Here is a 19646-nt window from a genome sequence, read left to right as displayed (position 1 = left end):
GCTTTCTGGTTATTTTTAGCGCTGGGTTCTGTCAGACGCAGGTCCGCTCCTCAACCCGCGTCGACACATAACAATTCTCTGGGTTTCTAGATATTGTTATTGTGTTTGTTTTATGTAAAAATGCCAGAAGAACCCCAGGTTGCTTTAAGAAAAGCCAAAATTGTGATTCAGGCCGTGTGATATAACCAGCGTCAAAATGCAAAGAACACTGCCATCTACTGGCGACCGGTTATATCACAGTGTTGTCGACTGCAGGATTTTAAAATTATCTGTAGGTTTCCAAAACCTGAGAGACCACACATGTGGAGATAAAAAAAAAAAAAAATCATAGATCTGACAGGTTTAGTTGTACAATGTGTGGTGTCAGCCACACGGTAAAAACAACACACACAAACAGATTTTACACACGAACATTCCCAGGTCAAACACCTCGCTTTCTGATTGGCTGCATGTCACATTTAGCTCCTCACGTCCTTCTGAGCAGATCAAAGTGCTCTTACAAGCCACACACGGCAGGAATATCTGATAAGATTATATTATACTATATAGATTATATTTAGCGTCATCACAATTGTCAGGGCGTCCTTAAGATTGTCGGAAAGGGAAGATCGGGACCGATATTGGCCTAATTATCTTGCCATGTGAACCAGGGTTGATGTTATGATGCCTCACGGAGCGACTGATTGATCTGTTATAACACCGCACCAAACATGTTTTCAATATTATTTGATTTCTTTGTGCAACTGACATCGTTATTCAAGCAATCAAAAGGCAATTCCTATTGCCACACAATTCCAACCACACACGAGAAAGTTTTTTGACAGTTCCTGTTATTGAAAGAAACCTCGTCTCTCTAACGGGATACAGTTGTGATGTCATCACGCGTGCACTTAGGCGCTCTCTAGTGGGATTTTGACAATTTCTTTCTTTTTTATACAAATGAAAAAAGACATATTTTACAAAAGCACATTTATTTGTAAACACCAACACATGTTACATTGATTCACTTGTGTTGGTTTTTACATAGAATGAATGAATCAACCAATCAGTATGAGCGGAGGCTTAGTTACACATAATCCCCTTTGGGGATCTGTGTGTTAATGTTCAAATCTTCAGAATTAATGCATTATTTTAAAATTAACAGATATGTGTTATATATCACTTTGTACATTTTAAGAGTTTACATTAATGTAGTTATTCTATCCGGAATAATTTTATTTTTAAAGCAAAACCATAATTCAAACCTGCTTTCCATTTCAAGACCTCTGCCTCGGGACCACTGTATCCTGTCAGGGTAAATGATGCTTTCCTACAGCAGGGGGCAGAGTGCACAAAGACAAGCATAGGATGTTTGGGTTTGTGATTGCCATTGGTTGTATCAGGAGCTTTGGCAGTGTTCAAACTCAAAATCAGCTTCTTAGTAGCTGAGAGCGTATGGGAGGCAAAATTTTAAGTTATCGGTTTTCTGTAGCTTCCGATACGTTTTTAGGCAGTTTAGCGTTAAAAAAGATAACTTTTCTGTTAGCTGATTACCAGTTATCGAAGCTAACTTTTTGGTGGCCCACCACTGCTTAAATTGTGTGGGCTTTTCAAACTTTTGTGCATTTAACAGGTGATTTACTCAGAATAATTGTGCACGACATGAGTGGTAACATGATATAGACAACAGTATATAAATGAGAGATTTTATTGTTAATGATCATAAATGCAAAACGAATTTCAATAAGCCAATTACAGCAGTGAGCAGCATAAGACAAAGATACACACTGTAACTGAAAATGTAATTTACTGAACATTAAAAAAACACACTTCTGCAATTGTATGGTTATTTTCCCTCATGTGGCACAAAGGGAAACACAGAAAAGACATAAACCAACTGCAGCTTCACACAGTTTCCCACCAACTGACAAAAACAAAAATCTTTTTTTTTCAGCAATAGACGTTTTGCTGTTCCACCTGGCAGTTTATCAATGGATGCATATTTTATATACAATAAAATAGCTGATAGAAAAATGACCCATCAATTAAATTATCAACTTGTGTACTGCTGCCAGAACTGACATCTTCAGTTAAATGATGTGATGGATTATTCTTTGTGAAGAGATGGCAGTGAGTGGACTGTCTGCCATGACCACCTGTAACTCACTTCAGCTTCTTCATACATGCTCTGCGGCCTCATGTACAAAGGCTACTAAAACATGGCGTACGCCAAAACAAAAATATTCAGATGTAAGTGTGCGTAGGCATGAGTCCACATATGTTCCGTTTGTATTTTCACAGATCTGGCAACTTGTTTCTGATGGATTGTTTGTTGCTGTGACGCCACTCTGAACTTCACGTGGATGTATACAGTTCTTTTATTTCTGTTTAGCACTCTTCTGGTTATTAATTGTATCTACTCTGAACGTTATTTAACAACAGTCCTGTTGTGAATCGCTAGCGGTTAGCATTCGCTGGCGCTTAGCATTCGCTAGTGGTTAGCTTTCGCTAGCTAGGTCAACCCCTCCCCTCTCCATTGTTACTTTTTATAGCTGTTTCTTTTTTACCCGTTTAATACTTCTGTTCGTTTTTCAGTCGAACTGCTGTGAATTTTAAGTAGTTATTTTACTCCTGTGTAAAATGTTAGGAGCGGCTAGCATTTTTGCTAGCAGTTAGCTTGCGTCATTTTTTTCATTTCATTTTCTTACACTCCTGTTAGTTAATTAACTGTTTAGTGTATTTTATAGCTGCTTCTTTTTTTAGCTGTTTAATACTTCTGTTAGTTTTTCAGTGTAACTGCTGTGAATTTTAATTCATTTATTTGCGTCTGTGTGAGCCTTAGGAGTGGTTAGCTTATCCATTATTGGTTAGCTCATGTTTGCTTGGCTACATTCATGAATTTCTTAGTGCACAAAGTACACTACTAATTCTACTTTACACCCTCCATAAATCCTGCGTGATGTTGGAAGATAGGGTGGCTCTCTTAGAGAGCCGTGTCCGTAAGTTAGAGCAGCTTCTTAGATCAGTGGAGTTAGATGTTACGGACACTCCAGATGAGGTTAGTGTTGGGCCGGCTAGCGAGTCCATTAGCATCAGCTTAGAAACACCGGCTGTGGAGGACGGCTTTCAGACTGTGGCTAGGCGGAGGAAGCCCGTAGAGGTTGGTGTCCGGTTGTGGCACCCCGATCACACTCGCCAGTGCGAACTTCTCCTCCTTGGATTTACCTGATGTGAATTCTCTGAGCCCACAAGTGACTCCCACTCCTATCTCCAGGCCGAAACACTGGACTTTAGTGATAGGGGATTCTATCACCCGCAAAGTCAGGTTACAGATGCCAGCTGACGTTAAATGTATTCCTGAGGCCAGAGGTCCTGACATTGCATCTCATCTTAGTGTGCTGATGCTGCAGAAGGGAAGACAGAAAGAAGGAACATGACATGAGATATAGTCACATAGTTATTCACGTTGGCACCAATGATATCAGGATGAAACACTCAGAGGTCACAAAAATGGGCATTGACAGGACTTGTGACCTTGCCAGAAAGATGGGTCGGCATCAATTAATAGTCTCTGATCCCCTCCCCTCCCGGGGTACTGATGAGGCGGTTAGCAGGCTGACATTGTTAAATAGGTGGCTGGTACAGTTTTGTAGACAGCAAGGCTTTAGCTTTATTGATAACTGGCCTTCGTTCTGGGGCTGCCATGGCTTGCTGATGCCGGATGACCTCCACCCTACTGGGGAAGGCGCCACCATCTTGTCTGCGAACATAGATGCAACTCCAGTATCAGTGGCCTTGGTAATGTCCTATGGATTGAGCCCATGATGGCTGCGCGCACTAGTGCTGCGGCTTTTGGCTCTCCAGTATGGTGTACATTTGTCTTATTTGGGGTCCTTTGTCTTTTTTCATTTTGCTATACAAAGCATATCTACAGCCGACAAGAACTGATTTGCATTGGATTACAGTCAAGCGCCGTCATGACAAAACAGATCCAGTGGGATCATAAGAGTTCCCCAGATATTACACGACCAGCCGGGGCTCCCTGGATTGTTGGCAGCTCGACCAAACGTGGCAGGTGGAGGAGGGACAGAAAGAGAAAGCAGGGATGTCGTTCAGGCCTACAAGCATGGCTACGGAAACAACCGCAAAAACCCCCGCTTCCCAGTCTGTTTCTTCTTAACGCTCGGTCCATTGTGCACAAAGTGGATGAATTGGAACTCCTTATCACCACTAATAAGACTGTGCGGGACTGCAGTGTGCTTATTATAACTGAGACCTGGCTTCATCCATCGATCCCGGACACCAGTGTGCAGCTAGTTAGCCACACGCTTTACCAACAGGACCGAGACAGCAGCTCTGGTAAGAAGAGGGGAGGTGGTCTCTGCATGTACGCACATAACGATTGGTGCTCGCAGAGCCGTGTCATTAATAAACACTGCTCATCAGATATAGAAACTTTGACTGTATTATTCAGACCATTCTATTTACCGAGGGAATTTTCTGCTGTAGTTATCACTGTTGTTTACATTCCACCTGAGGCCAACGTGAGCACAGCTCTGAGTTATCTGTATGACATCATCACCCTCCAGCAAAAGGCGTACCCTGAAGGGACACATATCATAGCTGGTGACTTTAACAAGGCTTGCTTGAAAACAGTGCTTCCAAGATTTATACAGTATGTTAAGTGTCCCACCAGGGGTAGCAATATACTTGATCATGTATATTCAGACATTAAGCATGCCTACAGAGCTGTACCACTGCCCCATCTTGGCCTGTCAGATCATGTCTCTCTTCTATTGGTACCAGCTTACATCCCTCGCAGGAAGAAAACAAAGCCTGTGACAAAGATAATTCAAACTTAGCCCGATGGAGCTCTCAAACAACTTCAGGACTGTTTCCAACGAACTGATTGGGATTTATTCCATCATTCTGACCTGGAATTATATACACAGCAGGTTCTTTTCTACATCAACTGCTGTGTGGGTAGTGTCACAGTGCAGAAACGGGTCCGGATCTTTTCAAACCAGAAAGCATGGGTGACAAAGGAGGTCTCCATGCTTATATGAGCTCGTGATAGGGCCTTCAAGTCAGGAGACCAGGCCTTATACAGCTGCGCAAGGGCAAACTTAAGGTATCAGGAAGGCAAAACGGACGCACTCAAAAAATATTGAGGAGAGCGTCAGGAACAACAACGCGAGACAGGCATGGCAGGGATTGAAAGGAATTACCAGCTATGAGGGAAATACTGCCACCATCTCTGAGAGAAGTGCCTCTCTGGCGGAGAAGCTGAACTGCTTCTTCTCAAGGTTTGAGGCTACTTCTCTACCCTCACACATAAACATCCCTGCTACAGACCAGAGGGTTCTGAGTGTTCAGGAACATGAAGTGAGGAATGTGTTTAGAGCTGTGAACCCAAGGAAAGCCACAGGCCCAGATGGTGTACCTGGGAAGGTCTTGAAAGCCTGTGGCTACGAACTAGCAAAGGTTTTTACAAACATTTTTAACTTATCCCTTGCCAGTGCCACAGTCCCCTCCTGTCTTAAAACAGCTACAATCATTCCAGTACCCAAAAAACACAACATAAAGAACTTGAATGATTATAGACCTGTTGCTCTCACACCCGTGGTTACCAAATGCCTAGAGAGACTGATAGCACAGCATATAAAAGCCAACCTTCCTCCATCATTTGATATCCATCAGTTTGCATATAGACAAAATAGATCCACTGAGGATGCCATAAATACAGCCCTTTACACAGTTTTACAGCACCTGGAATGAAGTCACACGTATGCCCGGATGCTGTTCATTGATTATAGTTCAGCATTCAATACTATCATTCCAGACATTCTCATCAGGAAACTTCTCCATCTTGGCTTCTCTTCACATCTCTGTTCCTGGATCCTGGACTTCCTTACACACCGTCCCCAGTCTGTTAAACTTGGTTCTCATTTTTCCTCTTCACTAACTCTCAGCATGGGCTCCCCTCAAGGCTGTGTGCTAAGCCCTCTGCTGTATTCCTTATATACATTTGACTGCACGTCTGCTTCCACAGTCAACACAATAATTAAGTTTGCAGACGATACAACTGTCATTGGCCTCATCTCAGGGGGGGATGAGACATCATATCACAAGGAAGTCCAAGGTCTGACAATGTGGTGCTCTGCGAACAACCTCAACTTAAACATAAACAAAACAAAAGAATTGATAATAGACTTCAGGAAGAACAGGATTGATTACTCACCCCTCTTTATAAAAGGTGACTCAGTGGAAATTGTTCAAAGCTATAAATTTTGGTATACACATCACAAACACACTCTCTTGGACAGTGCACACAACTGATTTAATCAAGAAGGCATCGCAACGCCTTCACTTTCTCAGAATCCTAAGGAAACATCATCTCAGCAGAGCAGTAATGAAGTCCTTCTACCACACTGTCATCGAGAACATGTTGACCTACGGAGTCACAGTCTGGTATGCAGCTTGTACAGCAGCAGAAAGAAGGACTCTACAAAGGATGGTGGAAACAGCACAGAAGATTATTGGCTGTCCTCTTCCCTCCCTGGAAGAAGTCGCAGGTGCTCGATACCTTTCCAGAGCCAAAAACATTTTAAAAGACTCTTCACATCCTGGACAAAAAATATTCAACCTTATGCCCTCAGGCAGGCGGTACAGAGCCATAAAAACAGATATGAATAGACTTTTGAATAGTTTTTACCCTAGAGCCATACAACATTTAAATAAATTACAATTACACTGACAACATTGGGACAATACAGAGCAGGGACTGTGCAATAATGGTTTTTTTTTAACCTATTAGTTTTACTATGTTTAATCATGTATTGATATTTAAGGCTGTATTATTTATTGTGACTGTTATTATTGTGTTGTGTGTGTGTGGGTGTGTGTCATCACGTGTGTGTGTGTGTGTGTTGCTATGCCACTGTGATGAGTCTCTGGTAATTTCGTTGTATTACTTGTACAATGACAATAAAGCCTATTACTATTATTACTAATCAAAATGGGTTTGAGTTTATCAGTTTATCACTTTATTTCAAGAAAAACCATGCATTCCCTGAATACACGTGCACGTCAGATTGCACCATTTGCAATGTCCTCTGATGCTAGCACAGCCACTGTTAGTGCCATTTTTCGCATCAGTTTTATATCCATCCATATAATTGCAAACGTGTGTGTGTTTATTGCCCATCAGTGTGTCTCTGATGTGCACATCACTCTGATGGCTTCTTGTTTTCACACTATTAACGGTTCCCAGTAGGGTTGTGCCGGATACAAAGCATTTTTGCAGAGCATGAGCATGATCCGAATAAAACTCATCAATATCTGTGCTCGTGCTGAAGGAAAATCCTGATTGGCTAACTGACTGTCTTCACACTCAGTGATTGGCCAGTCACACACAGTGTCTGCCCCTCCCTACACAGGCACGTCTGTCTGCAGCTTCTCTCACACACACAGACACACAGGCTCTCTCGCTCTGTATGTTTGGCTTGACTCCAGCTCACATTGCTGTGTTCCTTAATTTTTCTTCAATTCACCTCTGATTTGGTTTGTATGATATTTTTAACGTTACTCTGTGAACTTGTTTCTTAACATACACAGTGCATTTGACAACCCAGCTAACAATTTGACATTGCCAGAATGTTGCACAGAAGTTGCAATGACGTTGTAGCAATGTGAATTTGTAGACTCCCCACAACATTGCTGCAACATTGTCAGCAACATTGCTGACAACGTTGTAAGCAACGTGAATTTGTAGACTCCCCACAACGTTGCTGCAATGTTGTCAGCAAAGTTGTGTTGCAATGTTGTAGTAAGGTGAATTTGTAAACTCCCCACAATGTTGTAGCAACACTGTGGGGAGTCTACAAATTCATGTTGCTACAACATTGTCAGCAACTTTCCAGCAACATTGCATTTATGTTGTGTGTTACCTGGGAAGACAGAGCTGTAAAGGACTCATGTTGTGTCGCTCACTGACTCCACTCCAGTCAGGTTTTTTTTTAACTGTTTGTTTGCTGGCTGGTGAAAAAAAGTCAGTTGGAAAACTTTGCTTGTACTGAACACGGTGCTTTTGAGAAGAATACAGTGAACAAGGCTGACATATTATTTCCCTGTTTGCCATCACTGGATGTTTGCATGAATCACCAAGTTCACACAGCTCATTAAAAATAAACAGTTTTTAGAACAACCTCTCTCTCTCCCTCAGTCACACACTTATGCACACAGACACAGATGCAGAGACACCTTAATCAAAATGCCAAGAATGTTAGGTAGTAAAAATAAAGAAATAATTGAAAAAAAATCACAGTTTGATCATAAAATTAAAAATAATAAAAATAACAAAAAAGAAAGTTGTGTTGATTATAACAACTCTTGTTCATGCATACCTAGTTCATAATTTATGACTACAATGAATGTCAGTTCTGAGGCTGTTCTGTTACTTATTCATACCCTTAAGAATATTCATGTTCTGATTTCATAAAAAAAACTTGTTCTGTAAATAGTTCTCTTACTTTTGTGATCAAAATCAGTGATTTGAATCTCAATTTTGAGGCTGTTCTGTAAATAGTTTTCAAATAATTAATAAATATTGTTATGGTTCAGCGTGGATGAAGGATGAACCCAAAAGCAGGGAGCAGAAAAGGTATGTTAGAAAAGAGATTTATTTACAATGAGTACAAATACTGAGGTTAAATGAGTCAAGTGTGCAGCTATCTAGCTGTGTGGAGACCGGCCCGCTCAGGGGTGGAACCAGGGGAACCGCAGCCCAGATGTCTTCAGTACAGGTGGAAGGGACCCGGAGCCAGGTGGCTGCCTGCAAGCTGTCGACGTGACTGGGGAGGAGAGACAGATGAGTGAGTGCTGAGCCAGTTACTTCCAGAAGTGATTCTCACAGTCAGCCAGTGACAAACTATCACAGCTGGTCCAGAGATACAGTGATTCAGTTCAGTTTCTTCTTTGTGTTTGTTATCAGGAAAAGTTCACAGTTCAGGTTGTACAATATTCCAATAAGAGTTCAGAATGAAGCGGCTCGTGTGAGCAAAAGGTGACAAACACTTTGCTGGTAGATGCAAAGTGTGTGAGCTCCCCACACAGGCTGCAGAGTGTGAGAGCTCTGCTCACAGACTGCAGGTCAGGCTGGTCTCGGTGCGGCAGCAACGAGGACGAAGTCAGCTCTAAGCTGAGGTTCAGACAGGAGGTGTTTGGAAACACCCAAAAAGTCAGAAAAATTCTATTTCTGGGAAAATAGAAAGGCCAAGCTTACCGTGGAAGATTACGTCCAAGATCTTCTGGACGGTCCATGATGGATGACCATCCACCATCCGGGCAGGGGGTGGCGGAGGAGCAGAAGGACACAGATGACTAGAGTGGACAGGCTTCAATCTGGAAACGTAGAAGACTGGGTGGATCTGCAAGGAACTAGGAAGATGAAGCCGGACGGCCACCAGATTGACCACCTGGTCTACAACAAAAGGTCCGATGAAGTGGGGAGCCATCTTCGGAGAGTCCATAGGCAGGGGAATGTCCCGTGATGAGAGCCACACCCCCTGCCCAGGTTGATAAGTGGGGGCGGGGGCCCGATGCCGGTCCGCATAGCCCTGTGTCCGAGTCTTCAGCAGAGCAGAGCAGGCTGTCTTCCACACCCGACGGCATCTCCTGATATAGAGCACCGAGGGAACAGAGACCTCGGATTCCTGGGAAGGAAACAGTGGAGACTGATAACCCAAAGAGGCCTCAAAATGAGAGAGTCCGGTGACTGAGGAGACCTGGGAGTTGTGTGCATACTCCACCAAGGGCAGGTGTTGACTCCAGTCAGTCGGGTGGGCAGTGGAGACGCACCGTAGGGTGGTCTCCAGGTCTTTTTTTGCCCGCTCTGCCTGCCCATTGGTCTGAGGATGGAACCCGGACGACAGGCTGACCGAGGTCCCGAGCACAGCACAGAAACTCTGCTAGACTTGCGAGGTGAACTGAGGACCACGGTCAGATACGATGTCCAGAGGTATGCCATGCAGCAGGATGACGTGGAGGACTAGAAGGTCCGCAGTCTCCTGGGCGGTTGGTAGCTTCAGCAGGGGCACGAAGTGGGCAGCCTTGGAGAACCGATCCACGATTGTGAGGACGACTGTGTTACCCTGGGATGGCGGTAGTCCGGTAACAAAGTCCATCCCGAGGTGTGACCAAGGACCAAGTTTTTCTATGAGCATAGACCAAGCAGGCTTGGACAAATTCTCTCACATCGGCCTGTGCTGAGGGCCACCTGAAGTGGCGGTGGAGGAGGTCCAGGGTATGGTGGACCCCAGGATGACAAGACAGCTTCGAGGAATGACAGAACTGGAGGACTTGAGACCGGACCTCAGGTGGAACAAAAAGCCGACCGGGCGGCCAACCCCCAGGGTCCGGATGGCGGGTGAGGGCTTCCTGGACAGCTCACTCGACATCCCAGGTCAGTGCCCCCACAATCATGGATCAAGGAAGGATGGTCTCTGGAATCTGGAGTGGTTCTTTGGTGGGAGAGAATTGCCGAGAGAGTGCATCAGCCTTGGTGTTTTTGCTGCCGGGATGGTAGGAAATGGAAAAGTTAAATCTTCCAAAGAATAATGACCACCAGACTGGATGTACTCAAGATTGCAGTGGTCTGTCCAAATGATGAATGGAACTGTGGCCCCCTCCAGCCAATGTCTCCACTCGGCTAGTGCCTCCTTAACTGCCAAGAGTTCCCGATTACCCACGTCATAGTTTCTCTCAGCGGGGGTCAGATGTCGCGAGAAATAAGTGCATGGATGTACCCGATTGTCTTTCTCTGACCTCTGAGATAACACGGCTCCTAACCCTGTGTCCGAGTCATCAACTTCAATGATGAGCTGGCGATCTGGGTCTGGCTGTGTGAGGATCGATGCAGTGGCGAATCATTCTTTTAGCAAAGAAAAGGCGGCATCAGCCTGAGGTGTCCACTGAAAAATGTTTTTTGAAGACATGAGTGCAGAGAGGGGGGCTGCGATCTGACTAAAACCATGAATGAAGCGTCAGTAGAAATTCGCGAAGCCCAGGAATTGCTGTAATTGTTTAACACTGGCTGGAACTGGCCAGTCCATGACTGCTTTGACATTTGCCGGGTCAGGTTTGACCTGATTGTGAGAAATGATGAAGCCCAAAAAAGACACAGTGTTGAGGTTAACCTTGCATTTTTCTGCCTTGACGAATAACCTGTTCTCCAACAGTCGCTGGAGTACCAGGCGCACATGTTTAGTGTGGGCTTGAAGGTTTGGTGAAAAGATCAGGATGTCGTCCAGGTAAACGAAAACAAATCAATTTAGAAAATCACGCATCACATCGTTAACGAGGGCTTGGAAGGTGGCAGGTGCGTTGGTGAGACCGAAGGGCATGACCAGGTACTCAAAATGTCCTAAAGGTGTATTAAAGGCAGTTTTCCACTCATCCCCCTCCTTGACACGCACAGGTGGTAAGCTTTGCAGAGGTCCAATTTGGTAAATATGGTCGCCCCATGCAAGGAGCTAAACGCCGAATCAAGAAGTGATAGCGGGTACCGATTGCAGACCTTGATGGCGTTTAGCCCCCGGAAATCAATGCAGGGGCGAAGGGAGCCATCCTTCTTACCAACAAAGAAGAAGCCTGCCCCTAAAGGGGAAGAAGAGGGTCGGATCAGCCCAGCGGCCAAGGAGTCCCGGATGTAGGTCTCCATTGACTCGCGTTCTAAGCGGGAGAGGTTATACAACCTACCTGAAGGAAGCGGGGTGCCAGGAAGCAAGTCAATGGCGCAGGCATATAGACGGTGAGGAGGAAGTGAGAGAGCACAATCCTTACTGAACACTTCAGCAAGGTCGTGGTACTCCGGAGGAACTAAAGACAAATCGGGATGTAAATGGACCTGGTCCTTGACCACAATGCTGGGGGGAACCGAGGAACTAAGACACTCCCTGTGATAGGCTTCGCTCCATCGAGTGATAACCCCGGACTGCCAATCAATTTCGGGATTGTGTTTGAAAATCCAAGGGTGGCCTAGAACAAAGGGAGATGAAGATGGGATAACATAAAAGTGTATAATCTCTCTGTGATTACTTGACACCACTAAAGTGACTGGAACAGTGTGGTGAGTGATGATAGGAATGGGTGTGCCATCTAAAGCATGCACAGACAGCGAGGAAGGAAGTGCTTCAAGAGGCAACCTAGCCTTGGAAGCAGAACTAGCATCTATGAAATCATCTTTGGCTCCCGTGTCGATGAGCGCAGGAACCGAAAGTGTTTCACTGCCGAAACAAAGACTGGCCGGGATTTGAGGGCGGCCGGAACTCACACCCATGAATTTAGCTTGGCTCAAAAGCAGCCCGGATCCTACGGGTGACCGTTGGCTTTTGGCCGAACAGGGCATGTGCTAAGGCTATGCCACTTAGCACTACAATAGAGCGGCAATTTAGCCCTGATGAGCTGCATAGGCTCACCAGCAGGGGGAGCTGTCGTGTCAGGGGAGGACTCGATGGAGTGTGGTAGAGGCGGTCCTGGTGTATGCCGAGGGGAGGGGCGAGTGGAAGAGTCCCGGTCAGCCCGACGGCCCTTATCCCGGCGACACTCCCTCATGTGGTTATCCAGCCTAATTATTAATGCAATACGTGAGTCCAGATTACTTGGTTCATCCCGGACCGCCAACTCATCTTTTAATGAGTCATTGAGACCGTTTATAAACACGCTCCATAGTGCCACATTATTCCAATCGGCCTCCGCTGCCAATATGCGGAAGTCCACCACAAATTCTGCTGCACTATGCGAACCCTGCTTGAGAGTGAGCAGCCATTGAGAAACGGAATCTCTCCGAGTTGGATGATCAAAAACTAAACGGAATTCCTTAGTGAAGGCTGCGAAAGAATGGCGGAGCGGGGAGTCATTGCTCCAGAGCGCGGTCAGTCAGGCGCGCACGTCTCCTCTGAGCAGATTAATGACATAAGCAACCTTACTCTTATCGGCGCTATACTGAGAAGGACGTTGACCAAAAACAAGAGAGCATTGCATCAGAAAAGCAGCACATGTATCTACACAACCTGTGAACGGTTATGGGTGGCATATGTATGGTTTGGGCGGATCCGCAGAGACCGCGCGGGAGAACAAAGAGGTGATTATTTGAGCTGGAACAGCAGGAAACAGCGTCGGAATGGGTCTAACTGAAAGCTGAGACAGCTGTGATGAGAGATCTGAGAGGCGGGTGTCGGAGTGTTTGACATGGCCTGTGAGTGTGCTCACATGATCCGCGATGGAATCTACGGCTTGCTGGAGCTTTCTGAGGTACTCTCCCTGGATGTTAAGCGCTTGCTGAAAATGGTCTGCCCCCGCTGGGTCCATGACGTGGCCAGAAACTTCTGTTATGGTTCGGCGTGGCTGAAGGACGAACCCAAAAGCAGGGAGCAGAAAAGGTACATTAGAAAAGAGATTTATTTACAATGAGTACAAATACTGAGGTTAAATGAGTGAAGTTTGCAGCTATCTAGCTGTGTGGAGACCGGCCCGCTCAGCGGTGGAACCTGGGGAACCGCAGCCCAGATGTCTTCAGTACAGGTGGAAGGGAGTACAGTACAGGTGGCTCCTTAAGGAGCCAGGTGGCCGCCTGCAAGCTGTCGACGTGATTGGGGAGGAGAGACAGATGAGTGAGTGCTGAGCCGGTCACTTCCAGAAGTGATTCTCACAGTCAGTCAGTGACAAACTGTCACAGGTGGTCCAGAGATGCAGTTGTTAGACAGAGTGAGTCAGTTCAGTTTCTTCTTCATGTTTGTTATCAGGAAAAGTTCACAGTTCAGAGTGAAGCAGCTCGTGTAAGCAAAAGGTGACAAACACTTAGCTTTGCTGGTAGATGCAGAGTGTGTGAGCTCTGCGCACAGGCTGCAGAGTATGAGAGCTCCACGCACAGACTGCAGGTCAGGCTGGTCTTGGTGCGGCAGCAACGAGGACGAAGTCAGCTCTGAGCTGAGGCTCAGACAGGAGGTGTGTGGAAACACCCAAAAAGTCAGAAAAATTCTGTTTCTGGGAAAACAGAAAGGCCAAGCTTACTGTGGAAGATTAGCTGAGTTTCTGGCGAAGATGGAATGAGGAGCCGGGGTTCTTATGCAGGTGCTGATTGAATGGAGATCAGGTGTGTTGATCAGCTTGCAGCATGCCACCTGTGCAGAGGGGAAAAAAGGAGCAGCAGCAGCAGAAATAGAGCAGGCAGCCCACAACAAATATAGAAACTTCTGATCAATCCATTTCAATTTCAGCCTGAAAATAATGTACAGATGTAAGCCCCACCCATTTCCAGTTGAACCACGCCCACTTCCGGTTTAGGCCATGCCCACTCAGAGTACAAATACAGATAATTTAGATGGTTGAACAGATACAGATACCGGTGTACTCGCTCATCCCTAGTTCCCAGCATCACCTCTATGTGTCCACAGTGGAACAACAGCTGTAGAAACGTGTGTACGCCAGCCAGGATTTTTACACGACACACTGCACATTTCCATGGTCATATCACTTTTGATACATCTGAATGCTGGCGTGGAGATGTACATATGCAACGTTTTTGTGCATACGCATGCTTTGTACATGTGGCCCTAGGTCTAGAAAGGCCCCAGTGCGGTGGCATAAATGCATTCTGTACTGGATTTTGAGTTTGCTCGACTTTGTCGGGTCAAGGTAAAAGAAATTATTGGTATTCTAGGTTGAGGTAGCAGCTTTGTCCTGCTTTTCTCTCACTTGGCAGATATCGTCTGTTTCATCCTTCAGTAGCTGTTTGAACTTCCCCAGTCAATGTCAAGCTTTCATCCAGATTATGAAGTGAAAAGATGGAAACCATTAAAATCATACCCCCTCCCCCACTCCCAGCAGTTCCCAGCACACTATGACCAGTGTTTGACAGAAACAATGCATTCGGTAATCACACATCATTAAAGCAGCACTTTAGAGATGTGGAGTTTTTGGAAGACAGCAAGGCAGCACTGTAGCCTCGTTGTTAGCACTTTTACCGCACAGTGAGAAGGTCCCGCCTGGTCTTTTCTGTGTAGCATCTGCATGTTCTCCCTGTGTTTGAAGGGTTTCTCTCCTGGTGCTCCGGCTTCCTCCCATTTCCAAAATGAATGAGGTTTTTTGTTTTTTTTTCTGTATGTGTGGGCATGTATCCTGGGTGAATCCTGCCTTTCACCCAGAGACTGCTGAGATAAACACCAGCCTTCAGTGGCCCTTAATTGGAATGAGAAGATTTACAAAATGGATGGATGGATGAAGTAGTGATGCTGCTAAACTGTAGAACAAAATCTTCAGCATTATGTGTCAGTCACACTATGCTGGATTGAGGAAACTATGAGTAATGTATACAAAATATTTGGTATCAGTTCATATTTGGTTTTGTCCTGCAAAAGTCCTTTACTCATTCTTTTAACACATTCCTTGTCAGCTCATGTCCAGTAAGTTTGTCTGAAAGTTTAGTGCATGCTGAAAAATTTTAGTGGACATCAGACTCAGAGCTTTCCTCGTGGTTGCATTTACCATTTTTACCTCCACTTGTTTGTTACTTCTATGATACTCGTGTTTATATCCTGTGGTTGTCCAGTGGTTCAGACTGGGCTTTAGATTGGCCAAAGTTCCAGCGTGGGGTGTGAATTCAGCATGGCAGCAGAAAGGACAGTTTCCCAGGGCTGTTCATTTAGTCAATCCTGAAGAAAAGGACAGCACAGCTGTCTACATTTTTATTTGGACATAAGAGCGCACCTGAGAGATTCTCGTGGCGAGAAGGCACCACAGAGAAAGGTCATTTGCTATCCTTGCTGTTGAAGCTGCACTGAACACTAGCACAATGGAGGGGACACTGTTAGCAGAAGAACTTAAGCCCTGGTCTGACCAAATAATGAAGGATCAATAATGAACCATGGAGCATGTTTTTTGGTACGAGTCCAGTTATTCAACAATCGTAGGAGAATAGTGGCTCTGAGAGGCACTTAGAGGCAGAATATTCAGCTAATGAGGCTCATCTCTGAGCATGGCGCTAATTTCAAGATGTTTGTGTATGGGGTACTACGAGGACAAACGAGGATTTTAAAGGCATGTTTGTAGTGAGGGCGAGGCTGTTAAAACCCATTATCAGAGCACCTGGCGGCTACGAGGACAGGACAGGCTATTTTGGACAGGCTCAGCCCTCTTGCACACTACAGTCCCACCTGCTTTGTGCACCGGACGCTGTATAAAATAATTATTTTGTAGCAGAGTAATCATTTTCTGTCAGAGCTTGAATGTTGAAAACACCTCTAATCACTTCTGGAATCACAGAGGACATTTGGAGCTTTTTGCGTGTCTCTGTCTCGTGCGCTGAGGTGGAGAACATATTTGGAACAGCCTAAAAGGTAAGTATTTGTCATGTTTTTAATTGTAATATCTTGGTAAAACAGTTTCATGTTCATTCCTTCTTTATAAGCAGCTGTAAAAGTATGTTTATGATAGATTGATCATCTAGTTATAATGGATCCGATGAGGCACACTCTGAGCATGCTGATGCAATGACTCGCACTGAAGACGAGCATTTACGCAGAACACAAGCTCACAAAAGAGCAATTTTGCAGATATTAATGGATGAACACAAAGTTAAAAGTTGGATCACACTGTCAAAATGTAATCTGGCCTCACGGCAAGTCGTGATTCAGCAGCACAAAATATACATTAATCTATTGGTTTGTGATATTGTAATGAAAAGTGCGTCATTTTTGTCACAGCAGCACAAATTCATTCTAATTCATTCTGGGATGGCTGCACAAAATTAAAGGTGAAGCAGGGGTGTCGGGGATGGTTATGGTTAGGGTGGGGGGGGGGGAGTAAGATTAGGTTATTGTTAAGGTTATGGTCAGGACTAGGAATAAGGTTAGGAATAGTTTTAAAAAACCCCCGTCACAAAAATTTGACTCATTTCGTCACAGGAGCACGAAAAAAAAAAAGTGAGATGACTGTAAAGACTGTAAAGCTGTGGAAGAAATAAAGCCAGCAGGAAGAAGCACAGAGGCGACTGGCCAGGAATGCAGAACGCGAGCACGCAAAAGAGCAATTTTGCAGACATTAATGGATGAACACAAAGTTAAAAGTTGGATCACGGATTCAAAATGACTGTAAACCCACGGAAGAAATAAAGCCAGTGAGAAGAAGCGCAGAGGCAACTGTCCAAGAACCCATGGTTCCATTCTAGCTCGTCTGGTGCATTTAATGACTCTGGAACACAGGTGAACTGCAGCCTGGCGCACGGTGCACACCGGCCAGACTGTGTGACAACATCTTGAATGGATGCTGTGAATTGAAAACCCACACTTTAAACGGACCAAGTGTGGGAGGGCTGGAGGTTTGGACCAAGCCCATGCCTAAACGTGCACCAACATCGTGTTACATGGCGCTTATGGATCATGTGGCTTGACGTGGATCATATGCAGCGACACGAGCCATTCGAGGCTGGATGGGGCTCAAATGACAGGTCAGTCGTGGCTCACTAGAGGCTCATACCTGGCACATGTGAGGTACAGAGAGGCACATAGAGGTGCCGTAGTAGCAGATACATGATAGCTTAAGACATGGATCATTCCTGAATAATCGCTGAAACACCCATGCGTGGCTCATTATTCATGGCTTATTATTCAGTGGGACCGAGGCTTTAGTGAGGAAGTTTTTGTGTGGGCCGCCCGAAGAGGAGGTACTGCTGGCCCAACACCAGAGGGCGCCCTGACTGAAGGCGGGCTTCAGGCACCAGAGGGCGCAGTCGCTGCCAGGAGCACCAGGAGCCCGGAGTTGACAGCTGTCATTCATCACCTCATCACACCTCACCCATAAAAGCCTGGCGAAGACACCACATCTCTGCCGCGAAATCGTCTAACCTTTTCAGGTAAACTCTCAGCCGTCTTTGTGCTTTCCACAGCTAAGCTTAAGTTGTAACGTACTTTGCATCTAAGCTGGGAGCTGTTAATCTGTGATTTTGAGTTTGCAGCCATATTCACTTACAGCCGAGTTGGAGGAAGTTGGGAGGAGTTGGCGTTTTCTGCTCTGCACTCCTGCACTCGTTAAGTGTATATTGGGGGTCTGCACGAACACTCAAAGGAATTGTGAGATCAGGAGGTGGAGGTGTTTTCCCAACCGAAAAGGAACTGCTTGCTGACTGTTTTGCTGGGTGTGTGCACACACACCCACTATTAACTGTTTCTGTTTCCTGCCAGCAGTACCCGATCTGACAGCTGGGGACGGTGGCCACCTGGGGACTCAGGACTTGGCGGCTCCAGGGTGTTCCAGATCCGTTGGCAGTGGAAATCGTGTGGGTCCCGACTCTTCTCTGGATGTGCGTCTCCTATCCTCGAGCCTGCCCACACGACACCAACTTTGTAATTGACTGTAGTGTAAAACTGTATCTGTATTCCGTTGTGCACATTTCACAACATTAAATTGTTACTTTTTGCATTTCCATTGACCATTCATTTACGCCCCCTGTTGTGGGTCTGTGTCATCACACTTTTCACAACAGAAGTATGACATCATGATCCCCAAGCTAGCCAAGTTCTAGCCACATTTGCATTGAGAGCTCTGTAAATCCTGGTCAGATCTTGCTCCCCACACCCCAGAGTGCTTATATGTCTTGAAACCAGGAAAATCATTCTGCTGAATGTCGCTCTTTGTGTTGCCAGTGGAAATGTAACATCATCCATTCATCAGAGCCCCAAATCCACCAGAGACTGACTGATTAAGCGATATTTCCACTGGACAAATTATTTCAATCTGTTTACTTAATCATCACAGTGTGACAACATGTTTATGACTAATCACTGTCCTCTGCAGAATATATGTGAACTGACTGTAGATACACCCAGAGCTAAAATACAGGAAAGCTATGCCCTCATTTTCATGAACCAACAGATTTTTTAAATTTTATTTTACACCTTGTGACATCCTCCAAGGATGTAATAAAATCATTGGTGTTTATTTATTTATTTATTTGCTTGTCTGTCTGTCTCTGTGTTAGCAGGATTACGTCAAAACTACTGCATGTATTTTGACAAAATTTTCACCATAGATAGATATTTGGCAATGGAAGACTCCATTAAATTTTGGAGGTGATCTGGATTTGGATCGGGATTCTGGCTCAAGTTTCAATTTCAAGTTCAAGTTTGTTTATTTGAATATGTGTATAGTACACATGACAAGACAAAACAGAATCATTACTACATAAAGAAAGTACATATTCAAAAAGGAATGGGAAGAAGTATAAACTTATTAGTCCCATCCCTTTACTCTGAACTTACAATACAACTTATATCATCATGGTTACAGTGTTGTTCCCACTTCTGCAATTTATATATTTCAGAAGTTCCAAGCTACAATTTATACTCACTTATTTGTGAACATTCCTTGTGCTTTCACAGTTTCAGTCAACTTTTCTATAATTTACACATAAGAAACTCCAACATTCATTTGCACCATTTAATAACACAAGTGCAACAGGGTTTCTTCTATTGCTCAACTCTCGAAAATGTATTAGTTCTAAATTGCTTCACTGTATCCTGACAGATTCACCTCTTTAAACTTCTTTTAAAACCTTCTCATGTCTGGACACCCTCTCAGCTCTTCACAAATTGAGTTCCAGAGCTTCACACCAC

The 19646-nt window shown here is 44.9% G+C and overlaps 1 long non-coding RNA gene across 1 annotated transcript; it reads right to left on the bottom strand.

Moving 5' to 3' along the window:
• Window positions 1–3895: 3895 nt before the first annotated feature.
• Window positions 3896–19359, bottom strand: LOC117501977. Its single transcript, XR_004558149.1, has 3 exons — window positions 19229–19359; window positions 7457–7463; window positions 3896–3907 (listed from the first exon to the last, which is right to left on the bottom strand). It is a non-coding gene; the product is annotated as an uncharacterized LOC117501977 (long non-coding RNA).
• Between the last annotated feature and the right edge of the window lie 287 nt (window positions 19360–19646).

This window comes from Thalassophryne amazonica, chromosome 2, assembly GCF_902500255.1.
Source record: "Thalassophryne amazonica chromosome 2, fThaAma1.1, whole genome shotgun sequence".
Lineage (NCBI taxonomy): Eukaryota > Metazoa > Chordata > Actinopteri > Batrachoidiformes > Batrachoididae > Thalassophryne > Thalassophryne amazonica.
The sequence above is the reverse complement of the archived record's forward strand: the minus strand, read 5'-3'. Positions and strand labels throughout refer to the sequence as shown.